Raw genomic sequence first — 19,886 nt, 5'->3', positions numbered from 1 at the left:
GTCTGCCCACAAATCCACTGAAGAGACGAGGCTCAAATCCAGACGTTGAAAAGAGTCTGAGAGAGGCTGGGAGCCGAGATCCTGCATCTTGCAACCTGCGCTTCCCTGGGCTGCCAAGAGCCCTGAACTCCAGATGCTTGTATAAACAAGACCTTCGAGAAGTCATTAACTCATAACTCCTCCTAAGCTCTCACCTGACAAGCCTCTCACACCGAGAGGGCCGGCCGTGTTTTCCCTAATCAATTCCTTTTTGAAGCCACTTGGTGGTCCAACGCGTTGTGCACACTAACTACAGAAAGGACCCCCGTGTCTTGGGCACAAAGTACTCCTCCGTGCCACTGTCTCCCAGCGACCCCCAGTTATGGATTACTTGGATCTCGACTTGACAGGAACATAATTAGAACTGTTGATGAAATCTACCAAATTGTCCCTCCGCGGCCTCAATGGTCGGGAAATTTGGCTGAGTTGTATTTGTCACCGATGCAGGGGCTCTAAACGCTTCATATTAACTATGTTATTAATGGGCCCTCTAATCTGCCCACGAATTGCTAACACTTGAAGTGAGGCCGGCCCTAATGGCACCTTGCGATGAATTCCTTGTTGTGCTGCGTTCCGCAGGCAGAAGATGCTAATAAAATTCCCGGGTGTGTGAGTTTACCATCCGTGGTACATTGCTGCTTCCATTTCAAAGCACGGATGCCACTGTTTGTGCATTATCAGGCGTGCTGCTATTTTAGCCACTGCTTAATCCCCTATATCCCCTTCTATGGTTAGGGGGCAGTGAAGTAGAGTGGTTAGGAATGTGGCTTGTGGAGTGTAGCAGATCTGGTGCAGTGCAGGAATCTACCTTGTGCACTCAGTAACTACAGGCTTCTTAAACGCGTTACTTTACCCAGGTGTGCCTCATTGTCCCCATCAGTAAAATGGGAACAATAATACTTACCTTACAAGATGCTTGTAAGGAATGAAATGATGTCTCTGAAGGAATTTAGCACTGATCAGACTGGCTATAAACATGTTAGGTTTTTAAATTTTTTTCCTTCCTGAGGAATGGATGGTCTGATCAGTGGCCAGTGCATGGTCTTGTCTGCGACAGTGACAGTTCATTGCAACCTTGCCCCTGAAGTCATTAGAGACTCGTGTTTGTGGCTGGGTGCAGGTTCACAGACACACTCCAAGGACAGAAGCTGTGTTGCTAGTTATAGCATCAAGAAAGAATATTCTTCACAGTGTAACAAAAACAAAGGGGCTTGTCAGTTATCCATTGAATTCCACAGCTATTCTATCAAATCTTATTCAAACATTAATTTTCCAAAACAGAAGAGTAAAATATATGTCATAGAAGCCCATCCATATGTTGCTATAGGCAAATGTTTTTTGTATCTTTATCTTCAACAAGGTCTTGAGCCCCTCCTTTGTGTACATATCCATAGGATGATCCTGACTACTGTGTGTATGCGCTAACCATGTGGCATCTGGGATACCAGTGGGGTGACAGGTGTTCACTGAGATGGGTACCACAATCAGCTATGACAAATACAATGTGAACTAGGATGGTGGGTCAATAAAAGAGAAAGAGTAAACGATGAGCTGCTATTGGCAGGGCATCGCTGAAGATACAGGGATACAGGCATTGGTCACTGAAAGATGGCCTTTGGTCTCATCCATTCCTCAGGCAGGAAAAAATTTAAAAACCTAACGTGTTATAGCCAGTTTTCCTTTTTTAGGTTAATGCATTCTTTCTGAACTTTCCCCTTGTAGAAAATACAAATGCCAATACATGTGCAAACAGCAAGCAAACTATAAAACATTAAGGAAAAAAGCTTGCTCTGTGTGTGTGTGTGCATTCTGGCAACATAAATTTGATTTTCCTTATTTTAAGTACTTACAAAGCTCTTACTATTACTACATACTTTTAATAATGGCCTCTAATATATGTACTATTAGCGCCCCCATTGACAGCTGGGGAACCAGGGTTAAGCTAGCATGGTCTCCCTAAGAAGTGCTTTTCCAAAAAAGTCAGGCAACCAACCAACCAAACAGGCCAATAAATCCATACATTAAGATCTTTTTAAAATACATCTTGCTTTTGTTCCTTAAATTTCCGGAAAATATATAAATTTGGCTCTGTAACAGGACTATAGTCAGGTATCACAAGGACTCATTTCCTTTACAGCTAAGGGGGCCATGAAGGTCCCAGAATCCAGAACTGCTCTCCTACCTCCAGGAAATGGAGCCTCCCTCCCTCCCCCAAGTACAAGTTCTGGGTTTTCTGGGGCATAAGAGATGCTCAGTTGTTGCTAGTTTCAACCAGGAAAGACTTATGTTTTAAGCAGAGAATAATGAACAATGAAACCATAGCAGGTGATTTGAGAAGCCACAATGCTAACAGAAAGAAATGTGTAGAATATTCAAAAGTTCCTAGTTTTCTTTGTACATGTGCACTCAATATCTAGCTTCTGAAATTCTACTCATTTTTCAAAGCCCCAATTGAAATACCACCTTATGCATGAAATCACTCTTGATTCTGGTTCAATTTGCTCTTCCCCAAATTCTTTAAACAGGCTGCATTGTGTTGATTTATATGGATCTGCTGGGTCTAGCTGTATTGTGACTGATCAAATATTCTTATTTTTCTAATAAATTGTTTATGTAGCGGATCCTTTTAAATTTTTTATTTGATTATTTGTTTTATTTAAGACAGAGAGGAAGAGAGAGAAGGGTCTCCTATATACTGGTTCACTCCCCAAATGACCACAGAAGCCAGGGCTGGGCCAGGTCAAAGCCAGGAACCAGAAACTTAATCTAGGATTCCACATAGGTAGCAGTGACTAAAGTACTTGAGCCATCACCTGCTGCCTCCCAGGGTGCACTTTATCAGGAAGCTGGAATTGGGAGCTGAGCCAGGACTCAAACCAGGCCCTCCACTATGGGGTGTGGATATCCCAAAAGGCATCTGGACCCCCAGCCATAGGGCCTCCCCAACCATGGCTTCTTTGCCATTCCTTTTCTCCAAGCCTGCTTCATGCTGTACACACAGTTGTATGCCCTTTCATTCATTTTTTTTAGTCAATTGGTCATACAGAACATATTCAAAAGACATCAATTTAAGAAAGTTCAAATGTCAAATGATTCATCTGAAGTCAGTTTTATATTTATTAAGAGGAAAAAATTATTGAGAAGTAGAGAAGTTTAGGAAACCTCACTTCAAACAAGGAGATCAGTATTACTATTCCTGTTTCATAATTGAGGATATAGAGAGGTTAAATTGCTCTGTGTCATACAGTTAGTGTGGGAAAGACCAGGGATTTTATCTCAGCTTTGCACAGTTATTGTCAGATGCTGGAAACTGGAAGAGAAACTAGAGAGTAAGGATAAATCCAATATAACTACAGATCACATTTGAATAGGTTTTTTTTAACCATAACAAAATAAGGTGAAATTCTTAGCATAATAAGAGGGAACATTTTAGAGGTGTCTTTTTAACTAAATAATCAGACCCCAATATATCATCATGCTATTTTTAACACAGCTTTTTCAGTAACAAAATAATTCATATCTATTGGAAAATGTTAATACAAACATAAAGAGTAAAGTGAAAATCGGCCATCACTGCACTATACACAGAAAGCCACCGTTAACATTATGTGTGATTCTTGGACACTTTTTGTATGGTCATAATCTGTAGAATTGAGCTGCATTTTTCGTTCTGTTTTGAAGCAGTCAATGCTTCAGTGTCAATGTCTGTGGTGGACAGCAGGGATCACCCCTCTTCTTATGCAGCTGGGAGGGAGAAGAGCTTGACATGCTCTCTTGGAAGTTCTACTCCCTTGTAGATACTGATGGTCCCTTCACTGGACCAATTGATCACTGCCGACCTCTCTAAGCTCTTCTGGAACCAAAGTATGGAAAGTAGGAAGAGACAATTTCAAACTCTGTTTTGAACCAAGGACCAGAGTAATACTGACATCATTCCATGAAAGCCTCTAGAATTCGAATTTCTGTACAGTGACCTCACATTAAGAGCCAGACCTATGATCTGGGGTAACTAATAGAGTACCAAAAATGTAATGTATGGGAGTGAAATTGACATTTTGAGATTCCATGATTGTTTAAACCCTTGTCTACTGTTGAGAGACAGTATTGTTTCCTTGTTTCCTTCTTACTATTTATTGAACTCATTACTTAGTGTAGGGTTAATCTTATGAGTGTAAAGTAAACTGAAAGTAGATCATTCTAAAAATTGAGAGAATAAGAGAGGAAGGCGGAGGAAGGGTGAGAGCATTGGTGGGAGGGCGTACAGGGTGGGAAGTCTCACCGAGTTCCTAAATCTGCATGTAGGAATACATGAAATTTGTTTACCTTAAATTAAAAAAAAAATAAAGAGCCACGTCTTGGTATTCAGAAAGATGAAGCCTGTCACCCCCAGTTTCCTTATCTCTAAAATGGGGGTCACTAATATCCCCTCAGAAGCTTATTAGGTTAGGGGTGAAATTAAATCAGGAAATGTTTATAAAACAATTTCACTCTATAGTCAATGATATTCCAATAGTACAATAGCATTATTGTCACTAACCTCTGCTTATCACCGGCGCTGACTTCTGAGCCAGGTTGTAAACTGTGTGTGATATGGCTGGCGAGCCCAGATCTCACAGCTAGTCCTCAAACTTCAAGGTCAATAGGTGTACCAGCTCCCATTGTTCCACACTGTACATTGAATCCTGATAGTGCATTTTGTTGTACCATTTGTTTACAAGTCCAGATAAATGTACTTTATTAGAATTGAACCTTTAGCCAATGTGCATGGGTATACTGATTGCACACCATCTCTGTATCTTTGTGTATCTGAGTGTGTTTTTTCCTAAAACAATGTGCTCAGATCACAAATACTTGAACACTTTATTGTTGGAAGTAAGTTTAAATTCAGAGTAACTCCACCTGCCCTCCTTTCACATGTCAGCATATAAAAATTTTTAGGCAAACCTCACTGCTTTCCTAGTGCTGTTAGCAAGGAAAATGCAAGCAACTTGAGAGGGAGTTATTATTCCAAACTGGATGCTACCAAATCAACTCCTGATCACCCCATGAACTTGAACATTGGGAAATTTTGCCACAGATGAGTTAATGGATTTGGTACAAATTTGGGGGATTGGGAAGTGCTAAGCAGTTCCTGTGTCCACAATGTGTCCCTGTCAGCACAGCTGGACTGAGGACACCAGTCATTATATTTCAGAAGGCCCATGCTAGGATACTGAGGCTGGGGGGCCATGCTGCCTTCAGTCCTCGGTCTAAGAAGCTCTGTGGAGTGGAATCAACCTCAACTGCTTTACAGCCCAAGGCTGCCCAGCCAACCCCTAGATGTACTTCCAGCAGCACTTGGAACCAACCCTGTGCATTTATTCACTTATTCCTCTCCCATTTAATGTAACTTAGAACCCACCATCTCAGATTTTCTGGCTGCTGTTTCCATCTGAACCTCTGAAATGTTGCTAACGATTTTCTTGTGATGACATGTTGCCTTGGTCGAGTTCCTCATGACGTGTCTTTGTGTTATCCCAGTAGACCTGAATCACAACCCTAGGTGGTTATTATTATCCACACTGACTGTTGTTAACATTTTTAAAAATGATTGCATTCAGCTCGAACCATATTTTACTGATGAGAACATGTAAAGACTATTTAGATATGTAATCAATAAGTGATGAACTCAGTCCCAGAGCTTTTCTTCTGAGGCTTAGGTCTATGATTTCTCCATTCAAACCTTGGCTTCTAAGACAGGAAGGATGTGGGAGAAGGACCTGTTTCCAGGTTCAGAAACTTGCAGACCTGACGCGTGGAGGTGACACTGCCTGAGTTTTGCACACTGTTCATAAAGGAGGGCAGAGAACTCACCATCGCTGCCATGATTTTCCTGATAAAACCAGAACCTGAGAGCAAAGGGAGGCTCTTGTTGGAAGCCAGCAGGTGAATCAAATGATCAAGGACAGGCCTCGGTGCCACTGTGACACATTCTGTGGGCTCCTGACTCAGGATCTAGAACATTGTCTGTCTCCAAGCAGGACTACATCCAGACCGATAGTGTCTAAGTTTGTAAACATTATTCTTCACTTAGCAAGGTGTGGAGGAAGTAAACAGCAGACTTAGAAGTGTTCATGGTTTGTTACTTCCCATCTTCATGGCTCAGACAAGTAAGTGCTGTGCGTCCATCATCATAAGATGCTAGTTTGGTAAATTGGTTTGTGCCTTCAGCATTTCGTGTGTGGGGCATATGCTTGTATCTGAAAGAAAGAACTCACAGTTAATCATTATAAGAAATAGGCTTACTAGTTCATAAACTCAAGGAAAGACTGTTTTCTTTTCTAAACATTTAAATTACTCAGCCATTTTATGCATTAAAACCCAATTATAACTTAGTGTGTCAGAGAATTTCAAAAGCAATTCCCTGCAGGATCAGTGCCTAAGACAACATTTTATCATTGAGTAGTTCACACTCTCTCTAGAACAGAAAATAATTAAATAACTTAAGCCACAGTGAGTCACCTGATGAAACATTGGTCATTGCTCTCCAGTACAGCTTTGAGAAATACGGGCGAAAAGAATATCAGTTTAGGACCCCTCTAAACTTTACTCCGTTGTTACATATGGTCCTATCACAAAATCAGTCAACAAGAGGAACCTGTCTCCCTGTCCTGTAGCATTCCAGCTATATGCATTTTGTAAATTGATCTGTAGCCAAAGATGTATTACTTTAATACTTTTCACACCATAAGTTGTAAAATCCTAGGCAAGTAGCTAGTAGAAATTTCCAGATTTCCCTGAGAAAGTGTGCTCATTTGCTTGCACTCTTTCTCTGAATGATTGTTTGCTTGAAAGGCAGACTGACAGAGGAGAAGCAGAGAGAGAGAGAGAGAGAGAGAGAGAGAGAGAGAGAGAACGCTACCAGCCACTGGTTTATTCCCCAAAAGGCCACACAACACCTGGAAATCCATTCAGGTCTGCAATGTGGGTGGCAGGAACCCAAGTGCTTGGGCCATCTTATGCTGCCTCCCAGGCGCATTAGCAGGAGCTGTATCGAAATCAACACAGCCAGGACTTAAACTGGTATTCTGATATGGGATGTAGGGATTGCAAGCAGCCCCTCTCTGAGTGGCCTCTATTAGTAGAACACCTTGAAACCTATAAAGAAAGTTTACATTCCCACCAGAAACCTAACACTCTAGATGAGAAGATAAACAAATTAGTCAAACTAGAAAAATCTAAACATTGGAAAGCGCTAGAATTCAACCTACTGGTCAGCATAGAAAGGAAAATGGAAATAAGATTAAGTGGTTTGAATTTCTTAAAAAGAATGAGTTTACTCTTGTTTTTCCTTCTGGCCCTAAAGCAAAGCCGTATCTAAGCAGTAATAAAGTCAGACTGTGATCCAAAGGCAGTGTAAAGAGAACTCCTCAGCATCTATACCATTGTGTGCTAACATCTCCAGAAATCATCAGAGAAACCTGTCGTTCATGTCTTCCTAAGCAAAATCTGTTGCTTCCACCTGTGAATATGAAATATAATTTCTATGCAGTAGTACTGTGGCACTCTTTCTCTAGCTACCAATAAAAATTAATCAATTTAACCATAAATATTTAATATATTAAATAGTAGAATAATTGACTATTGTAGTTAAAATGTTCTATGCATCCAGGCCCAGTCCTTCCATCTATAAATCAGAGGCATGGGGTTTGGGGAGGGTTTGCGCCTTAGCCACACTCTTTCAGTACCCTAATGTTAACCTGTGGTTGCCATCCCAGGATTTCTGTCTGAAATACCTTTCATTTAGGGAGGGAATGAAAAAGCTTGAATCCTGATACAAGTCACAGGCCCTCATTGTCTTCTTTAGGGGGGTATATGCACTTTCAATCTCAACCACAAAAATTAAAGACCTAATAAAACTATAATGTGGTAGCATTATTTTTTGAAACTGGTCTCAATACAAGACAGTGTCTTCTATGTGGAGTCTAAATTTTTTTTTGGACAGGCAGAGTGGACAGTGAGAGAGAGAGACAGGTCTTCCTTTTCCATTGATTCACCCCCCAGTGGCCGCTCTGGTGGCGTGCTGCGGCCGGTGCACCACGCTGATCCGAAGCCAGGAGCCAGGTGCTTCTCCTGGTCTCCCAGGCAGGTGCAGGGCCCAAGGACCTGGGCCATCCTCCACTGCCTTCCCGGGCCACAGCAGAGAGCTGGCCTGGAAGAGGAGCAACCGGGACAGGATCCAGCACCCCGACCAGGACTAGAACCTGGTGTGCCGGCAGCGCAGGCGGAGGATTAGCCTAGTGAGCCGCAGCGCTGGCCAATGGAGCCTAAATTAAGATAAGTCTCTGGGTTGTATGGCTGCTTTGTGAATCTGGAAGACGGTATTAAGGCTCCAAGTGATATTGAGATTTGCTAAGTCAAGTCCTACTGGTCAATAGCTCCTCTTGCTAGATATTTAAAGTTCAAGACCTTTGTTTGCTTTAGTTAAGTGCTCTGAAGTGTTTCAACATCCATTGGCCCATTTATATAAACAAATGAAGGAACACTCTGATAATCCACTTTACCCGGAAGCAGCCCAAGTCTAGGCAGTAGCAGAAATCCTTGATGACTGAAAGGTAAGCCTTCCACCCACCTGCCTAATTCATGTTGTTAAACAACAGCAGGTGTGTGGCGATGGGATTGACTAGTTTAAGAAGAAAGGGCTGAGAGGAAAACATATACTGACCGAATACCATGTTTCTGTCTTTTAATGTATTGATTTGTGAACGTTTTGCTAAGTTGTGCAATGACAGTCTTGATACACCTATTCCTTTTTGAAAGATATTTTTTGTTGTTGTTGCTCTCCCCTTTAACCCTTGAGATGATCTTGGCTGGCTGTGTTAATAAGTGGTTTCCTCCAAGTGTTGGCTATTTTATGTAGGGTTTCATCCATTGCTTTCAGGAAGTATGAATATTTATTTCTTGAGGAAACTTCATGTTAGTACAGAGACTTTTGAAAACAACTTGGACACAGTTGCATATTTACACATAGGCTGGGCCTGAAACTTGCCATAAGTATTGTCATCTTAACTCTTAAAAACATTTGATTTTATCGCCATCTTTTTAGAGAGAATAGTGGTCCTAAGCTGAGCTCCTGTGGCTATTCATGCCAAATACTAAAGGTGCTTGAATTTATGACAAAGATCTAATTCCCATCCTGGTTGACCAGATGGTGGAGAGTTTTTCAGGGACATCAGAACAGGGAGGTTAGCAGCCTGAGCCTTGAACCTTTGTAGGCCCAATTTTAAAGCCTAGACTTTGGGACAGGTGTTTGGCAAGGTAGTTAAGATGCTGTTTGGGATGCCAACATCCCAACATCCCAACATCCCATATCAGAGGGGTTGGATTGAGTCCTGGCTACTGTGCTTCCAGTTTGGTTTCCTGCTAATGTGCAGTCTGGGAGGCAGGCAGCAGGTGAATGTGTCCCTGCCATCCAGGTGGGAGACGCAAACTGAGTTCCCAGCTCCTGGCTGCAGCATGACTCAGCCCTGGCTGTTGCAGGCATTTGGAGGGTGAACCAGTCCTTCTTAAGTTTTAAACAAAATAAATTTTAAAAATTTAAAAATATCAGTAAAGATTGGCTTTTTTTATTCTATTTTAATTTTTATTCATATAAGACAAATTTCGTGTATTTTATGCATACAGATTTAAGAGCATAATGACACTTCCTATCTTATTCTTCCTGGTGTCTATGCTTGCTCCTTACCTCCCCCTTCCTTTCTTAATTTTTATGTTAATTTTTAGAATGACATATATTTTATAATACCATGATATTTCAGTGACCACTTGTATGCATGCAATGGCAACCATAATTATGTAACTTGTGTGTAATCTAAATAAGAGTTACCTCATAGATTTAATGATTTAGATATAGAGACGGTCAACAGAATATCAATAATGTATGGCAGTTGACAAATTAGAGCACACAAATATCAAAACTTCTAATCACAAAAATGAGACACAAAACATGATAAAGAAAAATTCACAATCATGCCACAGTAATAATGAAAAAACAAAATTCATATGAAAAAATAAGAATTGACATCAAAAAGGGAAAATGGCCAAAGATTATAGTTCACACTCTGCTCTGAAAAAATCATCTTTTTTAAACTTTTATTTAATGAATATAAATTTCCAAAGTACAGTTTATGAATTACAATGGCTTCCCTCCCATAACTTCCCTCCCACCTGCAACTCTCCCCTTTCCTGCTCTCTCTCCCCTTCCATTCACATCAAGATTCATTTTCAATTCTCTTTATATACAGAAGATCAGTTTAGTCTATATTAAGTAAATATTTCAAAAGTCTGAATCCACATAGAAACACAAAGTGAAAAATACTGTTTGAGTACTAGTTATAGCATTAAATCACAATGTACAGCACATTAAGGACAGAGATCCTACATGAGGAGTAAGTGCACAGTGACTCCTGTTGTTGACTTAACAAATTGACACTCTTGTTTATGGCATCAGTAATCATCCTAGGCTCTTGTCATGAGTTGCCAAGGCTATGGAAGCCTTTTGAGTTCACTGATTCTGATCATATTTAGACAAGGTCATAGTCAAAGTGGTAGTTCTCTCCTCCCTTCAGAGAAAGGTACCTCCTTCTTTGATGACCTGTTCTTTCCACTGGGATCTCACTCATGGAGATCTTTCATTTAGGGACTCATAGAATGGCAGATGTCCTAAACAGCACCCCGGCCTCAGACCAGCCCCTACGGCACTCGGATCCAGCTGAAAAGCCCATGAGAGCATTCCAGGCATGGAAAGCCAAGACACTCTGAAGCAGGTTACCGCAAGCTCCAGAAAGAATCCGCCCGGGAGGACAGGAAGACACAGGGCGACATTTTTTTTTTTTTTTATGAATAGTGTGACACTGCACTATAATGGTGACGTGGAGATAATATAATCTACCACAAAATAACATTGTGGCATTCAAGTGAGGCTGAATCATTAGATATTAGCAATACTGAATCATTAGGTATTAGCAATATATTATGGTCAAATCAATATTTGACCATAAGTTTATGAAAACTGTGTACTATGAGAAAACTATACACGCATTTCAAAATGTTCTCATAACAAAATAAACTTAACTTCATTTTCTATTAGCTTTTCAAAAGTACCCTCATGGGGCTGTCGTTGTAGTGCAAAAGGTTAAGCCGCCATCTGCAATGCCAGCATCCCATATGGGTACCAGTTCTACTCCCAACTGCATGACTTCTTTTAAAAAAAATTATTTATTTATTTGAGAGTCAGAGTTACTCAGAAAGAGAAGGAAAGGCAGAGAGAGAGGTCTTTTATCTGCTGGTTCACTCCCCAAATGACTGCAACTGCCAGAGCTAAGTAGATTTGAAGCCAGGAGCCAGGAGCTTCTTCTGGGGCTCCCAAGTAGGTGCAGGGGCCCAAGTGCCCAGGCCATCAGCAGAGAGCTGGATTGAAAGAGGAGCAGCTGGTGTACAAACGGCCACCCATATGGAATACCGGCACCGTAAACAGAGGCTTAATCTACTTTGCCATAGCACCAGCTCCTAATAGAAATTTTTAAAAAGGGATAGTATGGGCCCAGCGCTGTGGCAGAGCTAGGAAAGCGCACGCCTGTTGTGCCAGCATCCCCTATGGGTGTTGGTTCAAGTCCTGACTGCTCCACTTCCCATCCAGCTCCCTGCTAATGAGCCTGGGAAAATAGCGGAAGATAGCTCAAGTCCTTGTGCCCCTGCACCAACGTGGGAGACCCAGAAGAACCTCTTGGTTCCTGGATTTGGCCCGACCCAACCTGGCTGTTGCTGCCATTTGGGAAGTGAACCAGCAAGTAGAGCTCTCTGTCTCACCTTTTTTCTCTCTCTCTGTAACTGCCTTTCAAATAAATAAATATTTTTCAAAAAACTTTAAAAAATAAATAAAAAGGGAGAGTATGAGCTGGAAGGAAACAAATCTTAAATTACAGATAAGGATAAAGCCCACATTGTCCTTGGAGGAGGGAGTAGGAGAGGTAAGAGGGATGACAGAGGTCATTGTCATTGTCAGTGGGCCCTCTTTTCAGCTGTCTATGATGTTGGCTTAATCCTGGTGAATCCTTGTTAACTCAGACTTTTACATGAATTCACACATGTCAGGGTACTTCAGAAAGGTTGTAGAACAGTCGATTTAAAAGATGTTTATTGGGGCTGGAGCTGTGGTACAGCAACGCTGGAATCACATATGGATGTCATTTTGAGTCCCAGCTGCTCTGTTTCTGATCCAGCTCCCTGCTAATGCACCTGGGAATGAAACAGAAAATGGCCCGAATGCTTGAGCCCCTGCACTCACATGGAAGACCAGGAATAAGCTTCAGGCTCCTAGCTTCAGCCTGGCCCAACGCCGGCCATTGCGGCCATTTGGGGAGTAAACCTGTGGATAGATCTCTGTGTGTCTCTCCCTGTCTCCCTGCAACTCTTTCAAATTAAACAAATTTTAAATTAGAAATAAAAATAAAAAGATATTTATTTTGGTGCAAAAAAAAACCCTTTTTAATCCTTGAATATTTTTTGCATAACATGTAATTTCCTTTGTTTTTAAACTTTTTAAAAAATTTATTTGTTAGGCAAAGTTATATATAGAGAGGGAGAGACAGAGAGATCTTCTGTCTGCTGGTTCACTTCCCAGATGGCCTTAACAGCTAGGGCTGGGCCAGTCTGAAGCCAGGAGCCCAACGCTTCTTCCAGGTCTCCCACATGAGTAGTAGGAGCCCAAGCACTTGGGCCATCTTCTGCTGTTTTCCCAGGTGTGTGAACAGGGAGCTGCATCAGAAGTGGAACAGCCAGATGAGACGGTACTTACACTACGAAGTCAGCAGCAGCCCAAGGTATTAGCCTGAGAGCTTGTCCTGGCACAGAACTCTCTGTTGTGGGCCTTTCTTACGGGACCTGGATCTCTGCTGCTTTCTCACAGTGCCTGTGCAGATGGCTGCCCTGGGTCTTCCCAGTCGTTACAAGGGTCCCTGTAGAATGCGGTCTGCCTGGAATGACGTCCCAGCAGTCCTTCTGCATTGCATATTGAACACATCTTTGACTAGTGGTGCTGCCTAGGAAGGGGTGTAGAATCAAAACATAGACAACACATATCTTGGCACATAGCAGACCAATCCCAGCGGTTTCTGTCAAGGAGATAACCTCACAAGTGGGGAAGTATGCCCATTGCTGTGTAATCTAGAATCCTGTAATTAGGAAAGATATTGATCTGTAGGGATGTTATTTATGGCTCATGTGCAAGATGAAATATGACACAGCCTTAAATTGACAGAAAACGCAGATATTAGTTCTATGAAGCACTGTTGCCAGTATGTTTAGTGGGAAGCACTTAGAGTTCTAGGTCTGTTTATACAGTGCAGTGCAATAAAAAATTAATTAACTAATTAAAAAAAGGTAGAGCAACTGGAACATGAACTGGCACTCATGTGGAATGCCAGTATCACAGGCAGTGGCCTAATCCATTCTGCTACAACGCCAGCCGCTGAAGACCCTTTGTATAACTGAATCTATAAAACCAAGCCAAGCACTAAAAACTCCATAATGTAGTTTATTCATGTTTCATAATTATTTTCAAAAAAAATCTCATCAAATATTACTAGCCCACAAATACTACCATGGATAGCAAAGTTTACGAGACCATCAAGACAGAACAGGAAGACAGGGAAGGCATGGCTTTCATGGGAAAGGCAAACTTTTGTGAATGGAGTTGGTGCTTGCTGTAGAATTTAAAGGTCAGCAAGGTTTTATCACTTTCTCTTCACTGTCATGGGTGACACCCTTGACCTGTTGTCAACAGTGATAGATAAATAAATAAATCCAGTAATTTTTTTAACCCTAGCAAATATCGGTTGTTAATGGCAAAGCAGTTGCATTGTTTGTAAGAGGCTTCAGGCAAATGCCGGCTCTACTCGGAGAAGAATCTCAGAGCAGCTGAACCACCTGCTCTGGGCTGACACATCTTGGTTCACACAAGAACTTGAGAACACTCCTGAATTCTTGAATGAGTGCCTGGAGTTGAAAGGCTTACAAGCATGGGAATTCGAGCTGAAAAAGCGATGATATCATGTTGTAGATAGGATCACTGTGTCATAATCAGAATTGACAGCAGTTTGCTCTGATACAAGGCAGAGGGGGTGTCAGAACAGATTGTTTGCTTTTTTACAGCAGCTTTAATGTGTTGTTTTCTCCCCTTTTCCTCTGGCCATTCTTCTCTTTGTATTTTGAATATCTTTTCCCGTCAAGTTTCTGGATGTCTTCAAAGAGAAATGAAGGAATCAGCTTAAAACATTCAGGAAGGCATTGGATTTTTTTTTTTTTAATTTGAAGGCATTGGATTTTAATTGAATAGTTCTTAGCCTAGCTAGTCTCCAGAATGGATGCTAAGGGTAGGAAGAAAATGGTGACACACTACTGCAAATGACAAAGAGAGGTGGCAAAGAAGTGGAAGAACTTTAGTCTGGAATGCAAGAGCTTCCTTAATGCTTCCCTTTGCATTTAAAATCTTACCAACCTAGGTTTTAAAACTTCCTACATTTGAGTGTAACAACGTCTCTCCCTCTCAAGATGACCTTAATTTTCCCTGCTAAGAACAGAATGCGTCTCTATCATACACTCCTTCCATTTGTTATACATCTCTCTTTTGCTTGGTGAAGGTGGGGATTTGTATTTCTCTAATTGTGTTGTTTGTCCTGAAAATGTCTCCAGTGTTCAGGTCAGCATTTGAGATGGTGCGACATACAGCTCTTCGCCAGTTTGTTTGTCAAATGTGTTAGATCCCTGTGATTAGCATTATTTGTGGCAACTCACCATATCCACAGCTGGTAGAATTGGCTAATTTGAATCGTGAGCTGGAAAATAGTGAGTATAACCAAGATAAAAACACTTAGCAGAATTAAAAAAAATTACTGAGTTTTGATTCAATGACAACTACCAAAAATTGCTAAATACCTACTAAGTGCAAAAACCTGTGATCAGTTCTCCAAAAGAGAGAATAATGGAACAGAGGACCTAGACTTTGTCTTGAAGGGGCTTAATCCTATAAAAGGTTTGCTTTAAAGGGGAGAGACTGTGCCATAAGGCAGCGTGTGATTTGGCCCATAAGAAGTTTGCTATCAATGTTAGCACAGGGAAGGACCAATTTGGGTGAATGGAAGAATAAGGAAGAGAAATAAGGGAGACTTTAAAGACTAGCAAGCATTTTAAGTAGTTTCTGTTAGGTGATGTTCATCCTTATTACAAGGCAGTGGTGCTCATTAAGGACAAAACATCAGATTATACCAACAAACTGAAAGAAGATAGCTTAAAAAATCACACCCACTGAAAGACAGCTGCTCTTAACTCCTGGCAATTAGAAAGAGGCTCTCTGAGGAGGATCGTGGGACATCTGATGGCCCCTGTGGTCCCGCCCCTTTTCCATGCTTTCAAGTGTTCTTCCAGAAGGGCCCATACTGAGCCAGGTGGTGGTATCAGGCTTATTCCTCTGCATTCTTCTACTCCTTGTTACAATATTGAATAATGCCTTGTGGACAACCTCCTCTCTCTGCAAGGCAAGCTGGAAGGTGCAACATTGAAATGTCTACCGATAGCTCCTCTTGTTAGTATTTAAATGAATATTAAATTACAGTATCAATTCATTAATTGGTAATTAAGTGACAAAAGCATCACTTTTTTTCCCCATCAATGAAGACAACCTTTCATTCTTCCCCAAAAGCCATTTCAGGAGGTTTTAGTGGGATGAATAAATGTATTTCTTTTATCACTTTGGTTGTTTAAAAATGCTATTGTTTCATTTGAGGTGTGAGAAAATGTGCTAACCTTGTCATTGCTGGGGCAACAGAGCAGAAATGATAACTGTATATACATGTTTTTATAAAAATCGGAGCAGCAAGGAGAGAGACAACTTATTTAAATCCTGACTACAGTCAGACCTCATATGCATTGTTAAAAAAAAAAAAAGCCCTAAAGAATTGCATATGGATTAGAGGGATGAATATTCTATTATTTCAGTCTGTTCTGCTGATCTTCTTATTGTGACTTTGTGCTTCAGAAATCTGCTAGGAATTTGGCTTTGCCGTGGTAGGCAGTGATTTTAAATGTGTATCAAGCACTTGATAGTGTATGATTTGCGTGCTGTTGCATTCCTATTCCCTAAATTTTCCACCAATTTATTACTTTTTTCATACTGTTTTAATATTTCAGGATGATGAATATATACAGCATCATTAAAGGTAAATAAAAAATGCATGAAATTAAAAAATGGAATATTAGATGTTTCTTTGCTGTAATCCCTCGGCCCAATAGGAATGAAATGTCTCTGTTCTGTCAGGTAATCCCTAAACATGATTAGGAACCTGGGAGTGTCCACACAGCCCACATTATATTTGTATCATCTAAGCCTATTTATGTAAGGTTTGAGTAAAAGTTGTTATTAGAAGACCTATAAACCCATTTTACAATTCCGAAAGATATGCCTGCCTCTTAATCTTTTCTACCTTTATTATTTTTGCTGGAGTTGATGACAATGTGTTCTCAATTCACTTTTCAAAATGCTATTACTGTACATCTTTTTCATAGTGAGATGATACATTGGCTATTCTATTGAAATACATTGTTAAGACCAAGGATTGAGTTCAACAGTTCATTTGCATTTTGTAGCTGTTTTTTCAATGTTTGTGGGGAAGAGAAGAGTCAGGTTCCTAGCCTCTTTCACAGCTTACTGATATTATTTAATATGTCTGAGACAAGTTCTCCTGAAGCATTCCCTCTTTTAAGGAATCCTGTACTGTATTGATTCACAAAGCTCCTATTTTGTGTTTTTTTTTTTAATAACAGCCATTTGTACTCTGATGTTTTGCAACAAAATTGTTTAAATTTGGTTGTGAATTTTCAACCAGAGAAAGCAGTGTTTGGAAAAGGGAAATATCTGAATGCACAAAGACCAAGAGATGTTTTTTTTCTAAACCAGGAGTAAGATAAGGAAGCCTTGACAGAAGCTGCATGTTCCGTCAGTGCCGTCTTCAGGAACATGTGTTTTCCATATTGGCACATTTTCAGCGTTTGCCCACTTCAAAAAACTTCTTTAAGGTGCAAAGTTTTCATAACATCTCAGAAGTCACTTATATGACACCTTTTTTCCTGCCCTGCCCCTTAACCCCAATTAGATTTTAGCTAACACCACGTTTCTCTGAACCCAGTTTAGTTGTTTTAATTGTGCAAATATTGATCTAGCAATTGCATGTAAAAACTTGAATTTCAGAAAGTTAAGTGTGCTCCAAACATTACCTTATTCTAGGGATTCAGTAAAGTGCCAAGGCATTTCTGAACCTGTATCTCTTTTACTGCAGCATTCCTGTTGATTGCTTATTTATTTTTGGCCTGAGCATATAAAATTCTGCTTTACCACTCACTGCACAACCACAGTTGTAGAATGTCAAGAGCAATGGCTCATTTTAAGAAATTGGCAAAAATTGTACACATCTATCATGTATAACATGTTGTTTTGAAGTATGTATACAGTGGAGAATAAAGTGAACTGATTAGCATATACATTAGCTCACATACTTATATATTTTTTTAAATAGCCTTATTAAGTCCTTAATTATGAGATGTGTTATTATTAAGTTACTAATGAACACCCATGAATGTGGTATATTTTAAAATGTTTCATACAGAGCACCATAGATAGGATGTGATCAGACCTTTTAAACGCTTGCTCCTATTTTGGTAAATAACTCTGATGGTCTGAGATGAATCTTGGTGGTGAAAGCGGCATTCCTTCAGCATCTAGATAAGTCAAGTTCCAGTTGTTTTCCCACAGACACCAGATTTGAGTAGGGCATTCACTCCTTTTTACCTTGCAAGTATGCCATTTGATATATATGCTGCCAACAATTGGGAACATTTTCCTCTGGAAGCTAAGTTTGGTGTGTTTGTTCCCAATATGCAAAAAAAAAAAAAAAAAATGACACCAAATAACATATGGCTGATAGGCCCTTACATGAACTTTACCCCTAAGAAGGCATTTAAGAGGTGGGGTGGGGAGTGTGTGGAGTTTTAAATAGTCCACACACTTAAGCTACAAAAATTAGCCAGTGAGCATGTGCTTTCGTAAGGGCCGTGTGACAGTGCTGCTTCATTGTGTTCAGTTCAGTGGAAATCTGAGCCATCCTCCACCAGCTGCGCTGAGCCCAACACAAATGTCTGGGGTTCAGTTGGCAGAGAAAGCCCTGCTGTGTTGCAACTGCAGTGGGGGAGGTGGGGTGGGCACCAGATGCAGCAAAGCCAGGGAAGCCTGAGCCCCGGTGGTCTTCTTCCCAAGGCAGGTGGCCTGGAGCCTGTGGAGGTGAGGGAGACTCTGGGCCACTGTTCCGGAAGTTTTCTGCATTAGGTATGGAGTATAGCCCATTCCTCAAAGTCTGTCAAGAGAATACCAAAGCCAATAACGTAGAGAGCAGCAATGCTCATGGCTTGGAGCGCCTTTGCTGTTGGTTCCCAGCTGTGTGACCTTAGGCCATTGACTTCACGTCTCTGTGTCTGTATAATCTTTTATATATATATATATATAATTATGATAATAATAATATCAACTTCAAAAGATAAACCATGACAGTCCTTTTTAAGTTCTTACCCCAGTGCCTGGTGCACAGCACTCAGGAATGTTACCATTGTGAATCTCGCCTTTGTGGTGTGTCCAATGCTTTCCATTTTCTAAATGGAGAAACTGAGGCTGTAAATCATGAGCTCAGTAAGACCACTTGGCCAAGAATAGAATTCATGTTTCCTGGCTTTCATGCTATTATGCTAACCACTAATCTATGCTTCTCCCCAGCCTGCATCAAGCCCTTACCACTCCTATTCTTGATTAAAGTGAGGGGAGGATTTAAGAAAATAATGGTAAGAAATAACCTCATAGAGATTAACTTAATCTGCTGCATCTCATCCTTGAAGCTGATCATATTTGAAATAAATAACAATCTATGTCCCATCAGTAGCTCCCCAAGGCTAGAATTATTGGATTTTTTAAAAAAATACAAAGTTTTATGTTCTCAGTGAAATTGGCAAGTTTTTAAAATATAATTGTTGGTGACTCTGTGGCATTTTGTAGTCCTCTGAAACTATCCATAGACGTTTAATGGGTCCAAGCCTCAGGCAGAATAAGGTAGAAAAATGTTTACAGTTCATAGTTGTGAAGGTATGCTGGAGTATTTCGCCTTGAGCAGTACAGAAACTCCTGGGATAAGCAAAAAGCACATTTTCAAAGTGAGAGACTAAAGAAAGTAGCAGAAATATTACATGGTAATGCTGAAAACCATTTTTTAAAAGACTGGATTAGAAAGCATAGACAATTAGTGTTCCTTACACTTCTGTTAATAATAAGCTGTGTCGACATCCACAAATTAGTTTGCAAGTTAATATTTGGAGTTGGCTGAACAACTGGTTATTAATTTTGTTGAGAAGGAAAAAAGTCAAATTCACCAGTTATTTGAGTGATTTTGACATGCAATTCCCCAAACAAGCAAACAAAACAGTTTGTGTATATAGGCATCGTATAATTCAACTCCCTCTAGGTTGTGAATTTCATTCTACAGATGGAATTCCCTTCTACCCCCAAAATAAATACTAAATAGGCACAGGTCTGCTGCTCATGTCCACGGCGCAGTCAGGCTGCTAATTTGGTTTGATTACTAGATATGGCCCAGTGGTCCGGGGGTGCATCTTCTCAGCAAATGACAACAGTGTTGTGGTGGGTAGAGTAAGAGATTTTTTTTTCCCATCACCAAGGAGCAAAGCCTTTTGGGCACATTAGCGCTACTTTCAGCAGT

General features: G+C 40.6%; 1 protein-coding gene across 17 annotated transcripts in view; it reads left to right on the top strand.

The window, feature by feature from the left end:
• ESRRG (estrogen related receptor gamma) overlaps positions 1-19,886 on the top strand; it is a 657,282-nt gene that overhangs the window by 299,917 nt on the left and 337,479 nt on the right. For 3 of the 17 annotated variants that reach the window (XM_089312193.1, XM_089312198.1, XM_089312199.1), the window contains exon 3: positions 16,264-16,292. The exons of the other annotated variants lie outside the window; for them this stretch is intronic. The gene's annotated coding sequence lies outside the window, so the exon portion shown is untranslated. The remainder of the gene's footprint in view (positions 1-16,263; positions 16,293-19,886) is intronic. 17 annotated transcript variants of the gene reach the window in all.

The sequence above is a fragment of the Oryctolagus cuniculus genome, chromosome 13 (assembly GCF_051225735.1).
Source record: "Oryctolagus cuniculus isolate XC-2025 breed Fujian yellow rabbit chromosome 13, ASM5122573v1, whole genome shotgun sequence".
NCBI classification, from domain to species: Eukaryota; Metazoa; Chordata; class Mammalia; order Lagomorpha; family Leporidae; genus Oryctolagus; species Oryctolagus cuniculus.
The sequence above is the reverse complement of the archived record's forward strand: the minus strand, read 5'-3'. Positions and strand labels throughout refer to the sequence as shown.